The sequence below is a fragment of the Coregonus clupeaformis genome, chromosome 13 (assembly GCF_020615455.1).
Source record: "Coregonus clupeaformis isolate EN_2021a chromosome 13, ASM2061545v1, whole genome shotgun sequence".
In the NCBI taxonomy this organism is placed as follows: Eukaryota; Metazoa; Chordata; class Actinopteri; order Salmoniformes; family Salmonidae; genus Coregonus; species Coregonus clupeaformis.
The window spans coordinates 9,065,768-9,083,216 of NC_059204.1; positions in this window are offsets into that span (position 1 = coordinate 9,065,768).

Below are 17,449 nucleotides of genomic sequence, written 5' to 3' on the forward strand. Positions count from 1 at the left end.
TTATGTTTATTTATTTTCCCATTTGTACTTGTACTATTTGCACATCATTACAACACTGTATATAGTAATAATAATATGACATTTGAAATGTCTTTATTCTTTTGGAACTTCTGAGTGTAATGTTTACTGTTAATATTTATTGTTTATTTCACTTTTGTTTACTATCTACTTCACATGCTTTGGCAATGTTAACATATGTTTCCCATGCCAACAAAGCCCTTAAATTGAAATTGAATTGAATTGATAGACAGAGAGACAGAGAGAGAGAGAGAGAGAGAGAGAGAGAGAGAGAGAGAGAGAGAGCAGATAGATAGACAGAGAGAGAGAGATAGACAGAGAGAGAGAGAGAGAGAGACAGACAGAGAGAGAGAGAGACAGAGAGAGAGAGAGAGAGAGAGACAGAGAGATAGACAGAGAGAGAGAGAGAGAGAGACAGACAGAGAGAGAGAGAGACAGACAGACAGACAGAGAGATAGACAGAGAGAGAGAGAGACAGACAGAGAGATAGACAGAGAGAGAGAGACAGACAGACAGAGAGATAGACAGAGAGAGAGAGAGAGAGAGAGAGAGAGAGAGAGAGAGACAGAGGGATAGAGGGGGATAGACAGAGAGGCCTCTGTGATTTCCAACAAGGGTTTTGCCACCAAGTACCAAGTCATGTTTTGCAGAGGGGTCAAATACTTATTTCCCTCATTAAAATGCAAATCAATTTATAACATTTTTTACATACGTTTTTCTGGATTTTGATGTTGTTATTTTGTCTCTCACTGTTCAAATAAACATACCATTAAAATTATAGACTGATCATTTCTTTGTCAGTGGGCAAACGTACAAAATCAGCAGGGGATCAAATACTTTTTTCCCTCACTGTAAGGTGAGCATATACAGTGGGGAGAACAAGTATTTGATACACTGTCGATTTTGCAGGTTTTCCTACTTACAAAGCATGTAGAGGTCTGTAATTTTTATCATAGGTATACTTCAACTGTGAGAGACGGAATCTAAAACAAAAATCCAGAAAATCACATTGTATGATTTTTAAGTAATTAATTTGCATTTTATTGCATGACATAAGTATTTGATACATCAGAAAAGCATAACTTAATATTTGGTACAGAAACCTTTGTTTGCAATTACAGAGATCATACGTTTCCTTTAGGTCTTGACCAGGTTTGCACACACTGCAGCAGGGATTTTGGCCCACTCCTCCATACAGACCTTCTCCAGATCCTTCAGGTTTCAGGTTTGTCACTGGGCAATACGGACTTTGAGCTCCCTCCAAAGATTTTCTATTGGGTTCAGGTCTGGAGACTGGCTAGGCCACTCCAGGACCTTGAGATGCTTCTTATGGAGCCACTCCTTAGTTGCCCTGGCTGTGTGTTTCGGGTCGTTGTCATGCTGGAAGACCCAGCCATGACCCATCTTCAATGCTCTTACTGAGGGAAGGAGGTTGTTGGCCAAGATCTCGCGATACATGGCCCCATCTATCCTCCCCTCAATACGGTGCAGTCATCCTGTCCCCTTTGCAGAAAAGCATCCCCAAAGAATGATGTTTCCACCTCCATGCTTCACGGTTGGGATGGTGTTCTTGGGGTTGTACTCATCCTTCTTCTTCCTCCAAACACGGCGAGTGGAGTTTAGACCAAAAAGCTCTATTTTTGTCTCATCAGACCACATGACCTTCTCCCATTCCTCCTCTGGATCATCCAGATGGTCATTGGCAAACTTCAGACGGGCCTGGACATGCGCTGGCTTGAGCAGGGGGACATTGCGTGCGCTGCAGGATTTTAATCCATGATGGCGTAGTGTGTTACTAATGGTTTTCTTTGAGACTGTGGTCCCAGCTCTCTTCAGGTCATTGACCAGGTCCTGCTGTGTAGTTCTGGGCTGATCCTCACCTTCCTCATGATCATTGATGCCCCACGAGGTGAGATCTTGCATGGAGCCCCAGACCGAGGATGATTGACCGTCATCTTGAACTTCTTCCATTTTCTAATAATTGCGCCAACAGTTGTTGCCTTCTCACCAAGCTGCTTGCCTATTGTCCTGTAGCCCATCCCAGCCTTGTGCAGGTCTACAATTTTATCCCTGATGTCCTTACACAGCTCTCTGGTCTTGGCCATTGTGGAGAGGTTGGAGTCTGTTTGATTGAGTGTGTGGACAGGTGTCTTTTATACAGGTAACGAGTTCAAACAGGTGTAGTTAATACAGGTAATGAGTGGAGAACAGGAGGGCTTCTTAAAGAAAAACTAACAGGTCTGTGAGAGCCGGAATTCTTACTGGTTGGTAGGTGATCAAATACTTATGTCATGCAATAAAATGCAAATTAATTACTTAAAAATCATACAATTTAATTTTCTGGATTTTTGTGTTAGATTCCGTCTCTCACAGTTGAAGTGTACCTATGATAAAAACTACAGACCTCTACATGCTTTGTAAGTAGGAAAACCTGCAAAATCGGCAGTGTATCAAATACTTGTTCTCCCCACTGTATATACAATACCAGTCAAAAGTTTGGACACACCTACTCATTCAAGGGTTTTTCTTTATTTTTACTATTGTTTACATTGTAGAATAATAGTGAAGACATCAAAACTATGAAATAACACATATGGAATCATGTAGTAACCAAAAAAGTGTTAAACAAATCAAAATATATTTTATATTTGAGATTCTTCAAATAGCCACCCATATCCCTTTATGACAGCTTTGCACACTCCATTTTTGGATAAAGACTCTCCCTCACAACCACAGGCACAACAAATATTTTGTAGGACCTGTGTGAGCGTTCATTGGCTGAAATACTTGTGTTCATTATGTAGCTCTCATACTGTCCACCTTCCACTTGTCATTGTTGCTAGAGGCTAGAGCCATATCATATAGAGATATCAATTGTTGCCTATTACCGTTGCCACGTCAAATGTTACCACGCTCGGTGTGAGTCTCCCGTTGCCACGTCAAATGTTACCACACTCGGTGTGAGTCTCCCGTTGCCACGTCAAATGTTACCACACTCGGTGTGAGTCTCCCGTTGCCACGTCAAATGTTACCACACTCGGTGTGAGTCTCCCGTTGTCACGTCAAATGTTACCACATTCGGTGTGAGTCTCCCGTGGTCACGTCAAATGTTACCACACTCGGTGTGAGTCTCCATTTGTCACGTCAAATATTACCACACTCAGTGTGAGTCTGTTAAAGCAGATAACACAGTAGGATTCAATACATCCTGTGACAGTGCAAGGAGTTTACACTGTCTAGGGGGGTCGGGCATAGGCAATGACTCAAAGGTAAAAGGCGACAGGTTCCCGGTGCAAACAAAGAGGCTTTTACTAAGAAAAGGCTAATTTAAATCCTGTCTCTTTCAGAGCTCTAGAAAAAAAAAGCATGAAGTCCACAGGACTAGCCTAAAGCTCAAACCCTCAGCAAAACATAAAGGTCTCGGCCATGCCGCTCTGGTGTTCTCTTCCCAGCAGAGTGAGAGCTGCACACCTTTAAGTCTTCAGCCAGTCAATTAGAGCAGTGATTTTTTGAAAGTTGTAACAGTAGAATGCTCTTGTCAGTCATTGCGTACCTTAGCGAGCTATTTATAACTTGTCAGAAATGTCCAGATCAACTAGCCCATGTCAGCTAACGTTTTTTATAGCCCATATGTAAAGGGTGTCACGCTGCTCGCTTAGTGAGTACCACTTCCTCCCGATTCGGCCCATACCTTGCACGAACTCAGGACCTCTGCCTCACAAACACACGTGACCGCCCTCCTCAAGCGTCTTAGGCGATCGCACCGCCTCAAAAGCTAGCCAATGAGGCGACGCAAGCGGGACACTTCAGGCTGAGGAGTACGTTTCACACATCCCTATATGCTACACATAGATTTTGTTGTAATGTTTGAGTCACTCAAATATCACATGAATACACATTAGACATGTCAAAATGTATAGAATTTCAAGAAAATTAGCTTTAACACTGCTAAATTATCTCTCCGCCGACATTAGGGGTGTGAACAGTTTTGTGTCATGAACAGTGCCCATGGAAATAGACGTGGCGGGCGGGATGTTCCCCAATGCTGGAGTGAAAAGGTTTGGGAACCACTGAATTAGAAAAGCTGCCACACCTTCGTTAAGGGAACAGTGTTCAGCTGGAGCTTGTTCCCCCTAGCCTGGCTAGGCTTGGCCATGCTGCACCACAGAGCCGTTGTACAGAGACAGACAGCGGACATTGTTATTTTTGTTGCCCCAAGACTGTACGCGATAACAAACACTGTCTGCTCATTCAGTCCCATAGATGAAGGTTCAGATGAGGCTAGCTACAGTAACATTGTTCTAACTTTTTGATTTCAAGTTCAATTCTGTAAGGGCAGGGTTCTTCAATTCCGGTCCTGGAGGGCCGAAACACCTCTGTTTTTCATCCTCTCCTTCTAATCAGGGGCTAATTCAGACCTGGGACACCAGGTGAGTGCAATTAACTACCAGGTAGAAATAAAAAACAGAAGTGTTTCGGCCGTCCAGGACCGGAATTGAAGAACCCTGCTGTAGGGACTGTCTCTCATCCAACTTGTGCCAAAAATGTCAAACGTTACCACGTTTAGATGAAGATATAGCACTAGGATTCTGCTCATTCAGTCCCGTAGACTGCAGTTTAGATGAGGCTAAGTTAACACCGTCCTAATCATTAGTAACCATCTCAGTCTTCATTGTTGCGGAAATCTCGCACCAACGCCAGTCGGGAATCTGAGAGACGCCTCCATGAATGGCGTCCGCCGTCCAGTGACATGCAAACCCTCTAACACATGCTGGGCTGTGACAGCTAACCCTTTGAAGAGAGGGAGAGAGAGGGATGAATCGTCTCCACACCACTCTCACTGCTGGCTGAGGTCCAGTGGGCCAGTGGGAGAACTGGAAAAAGGAAAGAAGACACCACAGAAATGTAATTCACCCACATCACCCACCCATTGACTTGCAGGGATTCTATATTTAAAAGAGGACACTGACTTGGTAAACAATGTATTTGAACGTAACGCAATAAGGCTTCAGCACACCGGACACAATTGGGCTGAGAGGGATCATGGGTAGGCAGGAATAAAAATGGGTTAACCGCTATAGTATACCACTGTATGTTCTGGCATGCATGACGTAAAGGGTTGTTGATTTCGGGCCAGCTAAAAACAGATTTTAGAGAGAGAACTCTGTGGAGATGTAATGTAAGCACACCTTTTGATCAGATAATAGGACTGATGGGCGAAGGCTGGGTATGAAAGGTCCAATGGTTTAATGGCTGCAGGTATTGGCATTGGCATGAAATACAGTAGTTATGGAAGGATTAGAAAAAGTCTGATATAATAACGGGTTTTGATTTCAGCCGAATTCCATACAAAGTACAAAGCATTTAGATCGGTGTCGTTTTGATAGTTGTGTGAGGGTTAGATCAGTGTCATTTTGATAGTTGTGAGGGTTAGATCAGTGTCGTTTTGATAGTTGTGAGGGTTAGATCAGTGTCGTTTTAATAGTTGTGTGAGGGTTGGATCAGTGTCGTTTTGATAGTCGTGTGAGGGTTGGATCAGTGTCGTTTTGATAGTCGTGTGAGGGTTAGATCAGTGTCGTTTTGATAGTCGTGTGAGGGTTGGATCAGTGTCGTTTTGATAGTCGTGTGAGGGTTAGATCAGTGTCATTTTGATAGTTGTATGAGGGTTAGATCAGTGTCATTTTAATAGTTGTATGAGGGTTAGATCAGTGTCATTTTGATAGTTGTATGAGGGTTAGATCAGTGTCATTTTGATAGTTGTGAGGGTTAGATCAGTGTCATTTTAATAGTTGTGTGAGGGTTAGATCAGTGTCATTTTGATAGCAAACAACACATGGCACATTTTGATAACACAAGCAATGTTTTCATTCCAACTTGAACATTTATGTTATCTACAGTATACATTAGACTCTTTTCATTTCACAATTATATCAAATCAAAAGATTTGTTTGAATGAAAATCTGAATAGAGGTTGATTCTACATTAGCTGTGAACATACAATAAATTCCATGCTCAGCCTCTGCTTTCTCTGCTGTTTTGTCATGTGGCAGTATGCCTAGTGAATGGGGATCAGTGCCTCATAGGTTTCTGGTTATCAATGGGCGAGGTACTTGGTCAGGTAACACCCTCAAGCATGATTATCAACATAAATTTATGTGTGTGGCATCAGTGTGTGTTCTGAAAACTTGTCCTTCCCAAAACGTTGCTCTGAAATACCGATACATTCATTGGAGATTATTTCCCCCACAACTAGTATATTTATTCTCTATCATTTAATGTTGGGTGTTTATTCTTTAATTAAACTGTATATTTTTCTACCAGACAGTCCCAGGCTTTTTCTCACTGTGTGTGCATTCCTATCCAGGACGTTATATCATCTTGCAGATTTCTGTGGCGGCACACAATAAAGTGGGTTTCTGATTCCTTGTGCCTTTTCTTTGGTAAACTCTTTTTTACGTAACCTACTTTCTGGCACACAGTACTGAGCTGTGAAAAAGAGAGAGAGAGAGACAGAGAGAGAGAGAGAGAGAGAGAGAGACAGAGACAGAGACAGAGACAGAGAGACAGAGACAGAGACAGAGACAGAGACAGAGACGAGAGAGAGAAAGAGAGAGAGAAGAGAGAGAGAGAGAGAGAGAGAGAGAGAGAGAGAGAGAGAGAGAGAGAGAGAGAGAGAGAGAGAGAGAGAGAGAGAGAGAGAGAGAGAGAGAGAGAGAGAGAGAGAGAGAGAGAGAGAGAGAGAGAGAGAGAGGGAGGACCGGGCCACTTGTTCTTATGTTCTCACCACCACTCTGTAGAGACTGGCGAGGCACAGGGGCATTCTGGTTAAGCTAGTGACTTCCCCACTTCAACTCCCCCATACCCAAACCCCAACTTTCAACTAATGACAGAATGCATCTAGGAGATGCTACACATGTATGTTACAGTATATGAATAGATTATCAGTAGAAGTATGTAGAATGTATTAATATTGTAGACAGTGGTGGTGGTAATACAAGCAGAGATAAAGAAGGGTTGTAGTGGTGATAATGGCACCATGTCGCTTTAGCATTTGCTAGCTTTTCCTTTTCCTCCAGGTTTCAAAATGATCCGACCAACCGTGTAGCTAATATCTGGGTTAGAGAGTGTGGGATCCGGGCTTGGGCTCCAACCCCTGGAGTTTCAGACTAGTGAGGATTAGCCCTGTGAAACAGAATCCCTGTTTTGACTCATCCAATGATTTGTGTGACACCGTATGATGACACCCCTGAATTAGCCCCTTGAGAACCCTAACAATGGGGTATAAGCAGCCAGCCACCTTTCTCTGCTGAGGCTCAGGAAGGATTAGCATTTTTTTTCAAGGCAGTCGACATTTAGCCTGCTCTACAATGTAGGCTACAATTCTGCAATTCAGGCGGGGCTTTTTATTGTGAGAGAAATTGGAGGATGGAGGCCCCATGTTTTGGCTCGTACTGTATGACGGTAGGGTTTCTGGTACTATGCTGTCAGCCTTTCCTGAAAAGCAGAGCTATATTTGGTTGTATTGTTTTGTGATTAACTGTAAACAGGCCACCCCATCAATACCTCAGTTCTTCAAATAAATATATTGTTCCTGATATTGCACGATGTTAGCCAACGGAGATCCTTATGATACAGTGTAAATCGTTTGATGATCAGAGATATATCGAGACCGAATACAATCGAAAGGTCAAGGTTCACAGATTCATAAATCACACTGTGCTACTCTACTACTGTGGCTGTGAGACACATACCACAGCCCCCCCCACACACATCCTCCCCTTGTCTTGTGACTGAACAGTCCCTTAGATGAGGTGGACAGCACCTTCCGTGAGCATCAGCTGAAACTGGAGATGAGCATGTACCTGTGAAGGGTTGGCTTTTAACACAGCCTTTTTTTTTTTCTCTCTTCTTCTTCTTCTAACCATAGGGAGTTAGGGGGGGCGTTAGGTTATTAACATACAATGCTGTTGTCTATTGTTATATGTGATCTTGTCACGGAATCCAGGTACTTATAGTCACGGAAAAGTGAAGGAGATGAAAGACGTTTTTGTCCGTGTAGAGCCGGACGACCGTTTATTTCTCCCTCTATTTCCACACAAAGTTCCTATGTTTTTCTGCTGCGAGAGTTGGGGAACTGTTCTGTGAGCTACCTGTTCTGTGAGCTACCTGCCATCTGAAAATCCAAGGACAATTTGTTCGTAGAGACTTGTGTTTGGGAAATCTAGATTTTTCAAAAAAAAATTCCCGTGGGAGAAGAGAGCAACTTTTATTCCGGGTATGTTTCTCATCTTTGAAAATGATTGTTTTTATTATTTCGTAAAAGATTTTACATGCACATTTTCCAAACACCTGGCAACAACATTTTTATTTCAAGCCAATGATTGGAAAGTAGTGTGAAATGTACCTTTTGAAATGGCACACCACAGTGGTTTTGTATATATTCGCTCTGTAGTTAATCAAATAATATTTCAGTGGATGGAACAAGATCAGAAATACTTGAAGGGACTCCAAAAGTTGCATTGTAATCTGAAAATGACATTTTCACATTACAGATTTCAGATTGGGCGGCAGGTAGCCTAGCGGTTAGGGTGTTGAGTCAGTAATCAGAAGGTCACTAGTTTGAATCCCAGAGCTGACAAGGTTAAAAACTATCGGTGCCCTTGAGCAAGGCACTTAACCCAATTACAACCTTAGAAAGCTTTGCTATTAACTATGTTTGCATGCAAATGATTTTCTTAGTTTTTTGTCAATAATTGTGATTGAAGATATGACTCTTCTGTCTCATTCCCTCTTATTAGTAGACAAAGAAAAGGAAATCTGCAGCGTGGGGAAGATGTTACCATGGAAATTGATAAGGGTCAAATAGACCTGTTGACAGATGCAATGAATCGGAATTGAATGGGGTCAAAATTCCTCCCTTTTCAGTGTGTGTGACCGTGAGAGAGAGTCAGAGTGTTATATTCCTGGTTATCTCAGACGTTCATTAGTATTTTCATGGGTCCGAGGATCTTTCAGCTATTTCTCTGCAGCGCAGGGGCAGAGAGGAGGGAGGGGAAGCACGGCCGACACAAAAGGCAACATTATTCCCCGGCGGATCTGCACTGCATCCCGCTATGAATGGAGTATTGAAAAACACAACATTGGGGACTAGATTATTTTTCATTCCTCATAACTGAACCATTTGTCCCAGGGTTTTTCAGCAGTTTGTTAGCACGCTGTGCTCAATGGGACAGCCACGGTGCTGGGTTGCTTGGCTGGCGTTAAAATCCCTGCTTCCTAATTGGACAGCACAATGATCTCTCTGTCTTGACCTCTGAATGCTCGGCTATGAAAAGCCAACTGACATTTACTCCTGAGGTACTGACCTGTTGCACCCTCTACAACCACTGTGACTATTATTTAACCCTGCTGGTCATCTATGAACGTTTGAACATCTTGAAGAACAATCTGGCCTTAATGGCCATGTACTCTTATAATCTCCCCCCAGCACAGCCAGAAGAGGACTGGCCACCCCTCAAAGCCTGGTTCCTCTCTAGGTTTCTTTCTAGGTTCCTGCCTTTCTAGGGAGTTTTTCCTAGCCACCGTGCTTCTACATCTGCATTGCTTGCTGTTTGGGGTTTTAGGCTGGGTTTCTGTATAAGCACTTTGTGACATCTGCTGATGTAAAAAGGGCTTTATAAATACATTTGATTGATTGATTGATCTCTCTGATGGCCTCTGCTCCCCACAACCTCCTCCCTCCAGCCTTTCACCTGTCAACTCAGTGCGGCAGGTAGCTTAGTGGTTAAGAGCGTTGTGCCAGTAACCGGAAGGTCGCTGGTTCTAATCCCCGAGCTGACTAGGTGAAAAATCTGTCGATGTGCCCTTGAGCAAGGCACTTAACCCTAATTGCTCCTGTAAGTCGCTCTGGATAAGAGTGTCTGCTAAATGACCTATTTATTTAACTCAATGCCACAGCCTTCAATACTTGAAGTGGAGAGGGTCAAAAAGCTTCCAGTTCCTTGGCGTACACATCACTGAGGACCTGAAAATGGTCACACCACACCGACACCGTGGTGAAGAAGGTGCAATGGCAAATGCACCACCCTCAACTGAATGGCTCTCCAGAGGGTGGTGCGGTCAGCCCAACACATCACCGGGGGCACGCTGCCTGCCCTCCAGGACATTTATAGCACTCTGTGTCAAAGGAAGGACGAGAAGATCCTCAGCTACACGAGTCACGGTTTGTTCACCCTGCTACCATCAAACAGACTGAGACAGAGCTGGACAGAGAGACTGAGAAACAGCTTCTATCACCAGGCCATCAGCCTGTTAAACAGCTTCTATCACCAGGCCATCAGACTGTTGAACAGCTTCTATCACCAGGCCATCAGACTGTTAAACAGCTTCTATCACCAGGCCATCAGACTGTTGAACAGCTTCTATCACCAGGCCATCAGACTGTTGAACAGCTTCTATTACCATCAGACTGTTGAACAGCTTCTATTACCATCAGACTGTTAAACAGCTTCTATCACCAGGCCATCAGACTGTTGAACAGCTTCTATCACCAGGCCATCAGACTGTTGAGCAGCTTCTATCACCAGGCCATCAGACTGTTGAACAGCTTCTATCACCAGGCCATCAGACTGTTGAACAGCTTCTATTACCATCAGACTGTTAAACAGCTTCTATCACCAGGCCATCAGACTGTTGCACAGCTTCTATCACCAGGCCATCAGACTGTTGAACAGCTTCTATTACCATCAGACTGTTGAACAGCTTCTATTACCAGGCCATCAGACTGTTGAACAGCTTCTATTACCAGGCCATAAGACTGTTGAACATCTTCTATAACCAGGCCATCAGACTGTTGAACAGCTTCTACAGCTTCTATCACCAGGCCATCAGACTGTTGAACAGCTTCTATCACCAGGCCATCAGACTGGTAAACAGCTTCTATCACCAGGCCATCAGACTGTTGAACAGCTTCTATCACCAGGCCATCAGACTGTTGAACAGCTTCTATCACCAGGCCATCAGACTGTTGAACAAGCTTCTATCACCAGGCCATCAGACTGTTGAACAGCTTCTATCACCAGGCCATCAGACTGTTAAACAGCTTCTATCACCAGGCCATCAGACTGTTAAACAGCTTCTATTACCATCAGACTGTTGAACAGCTTCTATCACCAGGCCATCAGACTGAGAAACAGCTTCTATCACCAGGCCATCAGACTGTTGAACAGCTTCTATTTCCATCAGACTGTTGAACAGCTTCTATCACCAGGCCATCAGACAGTTGGACAGCTTCTATCACCAGGCCATCAGACTGTTGAAAAGCTTCTATCACCATGCCATCAGACTGTTGAACAGCTTCTATCACCAGGCCATCAGACTGTTGAACAGCTTCTATTACCATCAGACTGTTGAACAGCTTCTATCACCAGGCCATCAGACTGTTGAACAGCTTCTATCACCAGGCCATCAGACTGTTGAACAGCTTCTATCACCAGGCCATCAGACTGTTGAACAGCTTCTATTACCATCAGACTGTTGAACAGCTTCTATTACCAGGCCATCAGACTGTTGAACAGCTTCTATCACCAGGCCATCAGACTGTTGAACAGCTTCTATCACCAGGCCATCAGACTGGTAAACAGCTTCTATCACCAGGCCATCAGACTGTTAAACAGCTTCTATCACCAGGCCATCAGACTGAGAAACAGCTTCTATCACCAGGCCATCAGACTGTTGAACAGCTTCTATTACCATCAGACTGTTGAACAGCTTCTATCACCAGGCCATCAGACTGTTGGACAGCTTCTATCACCAGGCCATCAGACTGTTGAACAGCTTCTATCACCAGGCCATCAGACTGTTGAACAGCTTCTATCACCAGGCCATCAGACTGTTGAACAGCTTCTATTACCATCAGACTGTTGAACAGCTTCTATCACCAGGCCATCAGACTGTTGAACAGCTTCTATCACCAGGCCATCAGACTGTTGAACAGCTTCTATCACCAGGCCATCAGACTGTTGAACAGCTTCTATTACCATCAGACTGTTGAACAGCTTCTATTACCAGGCCATCAGACTGTTGAACAGCTTCTATCACCAGGCCATCAGACTGTTGAACAGCTTCTATCACCAGGCCATCAGACTGTTGAACAGCTTCTATTACCATCAGACTGTTGAACAGCTTCTATTACCAGGCCATCAGACTGTTGAACAGCTTCTATCACCAGGCCATCAGACTGTTGAACAGCTTCTATCACCAGGCCATCAGACTGTTAAACAGCTTCTATCACCAGGCCATCAGACTGGTAAACAGCTTCTATCACCAGGCCATCAGACTGTTGAACAGCTTCTATCACCAGGCCATCAGACTGTTGAACAGCTTCTATCACCAGGCCATCAGACTGTTGAACAAGCTTCTATCACCAGGCCATCAGACTGTTGAACAGCTTCTATTACCAGGCCATCAGACTGTTGAACAGCTTCTATCACCAGGCCATCAGACTGTTGAACAGCTTCTATCACCAGGCCATCAGACTGTTAAACAGCTTCTATTACCATCAGACTGTTGAACAGCTTCTATCACCAGGCCATCAGACTGTTGAACAGCTTCTATCACCAGGCCATCAGACTGTTGAACAGCTTCTATCACCAGGCCATCAGACTGTTGAACAGCTTCTATCACCAGGCCATCAGACTGTTGAACAGCTTCTATAAACAAGGCCATCAGACTGTTGAACAGCTTCTATCACCAGGCCATCAGACTGTTGAACAGCTTCTATCACCAGGCCATCAGACTGATGAACAGCTTCTATCACCAGGCCATCAGACTGTTAAACAGCTTCTATCACCAGGCCATCAGACTGAGAAACAGCTTCTATCACCAGGCCATCAGACTGTTGAACAGCTTCTATTACCATCAGACTGTTGAACAGCTTCTATTACCATCAGACTGTTGAACAGCTTCTATCACCAGGCCATCAGACTGATGAACAGCTTCTATCACCAGGCCATCAGACTGTTAAACAGCTTCTATCACCAGGCCATAAGACTGATGAACAGCTTCTATCACCAGGCCATCAGACTGTTGAACAGCTTCTATCACCAGGCCATCAGACTGTTGAACAAGCTTCTATCACCAGGCCATCAGACTGTTGAACAGCTTCTATTACCAGGCCATCAGACTGTTGAACAGCTTCTATCACCAGGCCATCAGACTGTTGAACAGCTTCTATCACCAGGCCATCAGACTGTTAAACAGCTTCTATTACCATCAGACTGTTGAACAGCTTCTATCACCAGGCCATCAGACTGTTGAACAGCTTCTATCACCAGGCCATCAGACTGTTGAACAGCTTCTATCACCAGGCCATCAGACTGTTGAACAGCTTCTATCACCAGGCCATCAGACTGTTGAACAGCTTCTATAAACAAGGCCATCAGACTGTTAAACAGCTTCTATCACCAGGCCATCAGACTGAGAAACAGCTTCTATCACCAGGCCATCAGACTGTTGAACAGCTTCTATTACCATCAGACTGTTGAACAGCTTCTATTACCATCAGACTGTTGAACAGCTTCTATCACCAGGCCATCAGACTGTTGAACAGCTTCTATCACCAGGCCATCAGACTGTTGAACAGCTTCTATAAACAAGGCCATCAGACTGTTGAACAGCTTCTATCACCAGGCCATCAGACTGTTAAACAGCTTCTATCACCAGGCCATCAGACTGTTGAACAGCTTCTATAAACAAGGCCATCAGACTGTTGAACAGCTTCTATCACCAGGCCATCAGACTGTTGAACAGCTTCTATCACCAGGCCATCAGACTGTTAAACAGCTTCTATCACCAGGCCATCAGACTGTTGAACAGCTTCTATCACCAGGCCATCAGACTGATGAACAGCTTCTATCACCAGGCCATCAGACTGTTAAACAGCTTCTATCACCAGGCCATCAGACTGAGAAACAGCTTCTATCACCAGGCCATCAGACTGTTGAACAGCTTCTATTACCATCAGACTGTTGAACAGCTTCTATTACCATCAGACTGTTGAACAGCTTCTATCACCAGGCCATCAGACTGATGAACAGCTTCTATCACCAGGCCATCAGACTGTTGAACAGCTTCTATTACCAGGCCATCAGACTGTTGAACAGCTTCTATCACCAGGCCATCAGACTGTTGAACAGCTTCTATCACCAGGCCATCAGACTGTTGAACAGCTTCTATCACCAGGCCATCAGACTGTTGAACAAGCTTCTATCACCAGGCCATCAGACTGTTGAACAGCTTCTATTACCAGGCCATCAGACTGTTGAACAGCTTCTATCACCAGGCCATCAGACTGTTGAACAGCTTCTATCACCAGGCCATCAGACTGTTAAACAGCTTCTATTACCATCAGACTGTTGAACAGCTTCTATCACCAGGCCATCAGACTGTTGAACAGCTTCTATCACCAGGCCATCAGACTGTTGAACAGCTTCTATCACCAGGCCATCAGACTGTTGAACAGCTTCTATCACCAGGCCATCAGACTGTTGAACAGCTTCTATAAACAAGGCCATCAGACTGTTGAACAGCTTCTATCACCAGGCCATCAGACTGTTGAACAGCTTCTATTACCAGGCCATCAGACTGTTGAACAGCTTCTATCACCAGGCCATCAGACTGTTGAACAGCTTCTATCACCAGGCCATCAGACTGTTAAACAGCTTCTATTACCATCAGACTGTTGAACAGCTTCTATCACCAGGCCATCAGACTGATGAACAGCTTCTATCACCAGGCCATCAGACTGTTAAACAGCTTCTATCACCAGGCCATCAGACTGAGAAACAGCTTCTATCACCAGGCCATCAGACTGTTGAACAGCTTCTATTACCATCAGACTGTTGAACAGCTTCTATTACCATCAGACTGTTGAACAGCTTCTATCACCAGGCCATCAGACTGTTGAACAGCTTCTATCACCAGGCCATCAGACTGATGAACAGCTTCTATCACCAGGCCATCAGACTGTTGAACAGCCATCACTAGCCTGCCCGGTACTCCGCCCTGCACCTTCAGACTAATGCCCCATGTACAGTATGTAGAGTCATTGAACGCTGGTCACTTCATATTTTGTTTACATACTGTTTTTTACTCACTGTGTATGTACAGTGCATTTGGAAAGTATTCAGACCCCTTCCCTTTTTCCACATTTTGTTACGTTACAGCCTTGTTCTAAAATTGATAAAACAAAACATGTTTCTCATCAATCTACACATCATACCCCATAACGACAAAACGAAAACAGGTTTTTATAAATTTTTGCAAATGTATAAAACGTTTAAAAAAACAAATACCTTATTTACATAAGTATTCAGACTCTTTGCTATGAGACTCGAAGTTGAGCTCAGGTGCATCTTGTTTCCATTGATCATCCTTGAGATGTTTCTACTACTTGATTGGAGTCCACCTGAGGTAAATTCATTTGATTGGATATGATTTGGAAAGGCACACACCTGTCTATATAATGTCCCACAGTTGACACTGCGTGTCAGTAGAATTGTCCGTAGCGCTCCGAGACAGGATTGTGTCAAGGCACTGATCTGGGGAAGGGTACCAAAATATTTCTGCAGCATTGAAGGTCCCCAAGAACACAATGGCTTCCATCATTCTTAAATGGAAGAAGTTTGGAACCACTAAGACTCTTCCTAGAGCTGGCCTCCCGGACAAACTGAGCAATCGGGGGAGAAGGGCCTTGGTCAGGGAGGTGACCAAGAACCCGATGGTCACTCTGACAGAGTTCCTCTGTGGAGATGGGAGAACCTTCCAGAAGGACAACCATCTCTGCAGCACTCCACCAATCAGGCCTTTATTGTAGAGTGGCCAGACGGAAGCCACTCCTCAGTAAAAGGCACATGTCAGCCCGCTTGGAGTTTGCCAAAAGGCACCTAAAGGACTCTCAGACCATGAGAAACAAGATTCTCTGGTCTGATGAAACCAATATTGAACTATTTGGACTGAATGCCAAGCGTCACGTCTGGAGGAAACCTGGCACCATCCCTACGGTGAAGCATGGTGGTGGCAGCATCATGCTGTGGGAAAGTGCAGGTGAATTTACCCCCTCTCCTCCTATTCTCCCAGGAGCCCAGAGGCGCCCCTGCAGTGTCATCGGCTGCATAAGTGTTTGGGAGAGTTCCAGTGACAGATTGCAGGAAGCTGCGTTTAGGCCTGACGATGGGGACCACAGACAGTAGAAATGTCTTTCTTTTTTTTGTCCCCTGGGCTCGGAATGTCCACTATCTCCAGGGGCCAATATCATATTCTCGTTCCCAGTACCCACACTAACTAGTACACATTCCTCTGTATGGTCAGTTGGGATTTTGGTCCAACACAAAGACAAACAACCAACCCAAAGTCTGGTTAGGTAGCCTAGCCGGGCGGCAGGTACCTTAGTGGTTAAGAGCGTTGGCCTGGTAACCGAAAGGTTGCTGGTTTGAATCCCCGAGCTGACTAGGAGAAAAATTGATTGATTTGCCACTGAGCAAGGTATTTAAACCGAATTCCTCCGTTAAGTCGTTCTGGATAAGAGCGTCTGCTAAATGACCAGAATGTGAAATGGTCAGGCATAGTTAAAACAAGCATTTCCCTCAATAAAAAGTTGTACAAACAAAATCTGATTTAGATTGCTTACCGCTTTATCAAACCAAACATTTATTCAGAATTATGAGGATAAATACAAGCATGATTTCAGGACAATGGTTCTATCAAATATTTTGTTGAAATCCATTTTTTTACTACTCTCTATTGGAGCCAAACCTATTTTGAAAAACGAACAGCCCTCAAGGCAAGAGCTGTTTTTTGGCCAGAGATGGAGAAATCAAGCAGCAGCAAGAGTTTAAAATGTTTCTTGCTGCTCTTTATAACACCGGATTCTAAGGCCATGTTTTTTTGTGCTTCAATGAGAACATATGATACAGCATTTAATCTCATAATGTATCTATCCAGCAGAACATGGACTGACACCATGGGGAGACTCCACAATAATGCACTGGGTTGACTTTGGATTCATCTAGACCATCTATATGGGACATTTTTGTGTCAGCATGAATAGCTACTTTTAGGAACAGTTCAATTCTCATCTAGTTGTTTTCTTGTATCTCTGCCTCTTTTTCCCCCCCAGCTTTTAAAAATTGTTCCCCCCTGTGTCTTAAGCACTATTTTATTGTTAATATAGATCGAAGGCCCCATTGACTCACCGTAACCAGCACCTTGTTGAAACTGAATTCAAACAGAGGCAGTAAAGGCTTAATCGTCTCCAAAACACCACACAATCTGCCAGTCTTTATTTTACATGAACCTTAATGACTTTCAACTTGAACATTTACATGACATGTTCCGTTGTACAGAATAGACTCCAAGGAACAGAATGGACGAT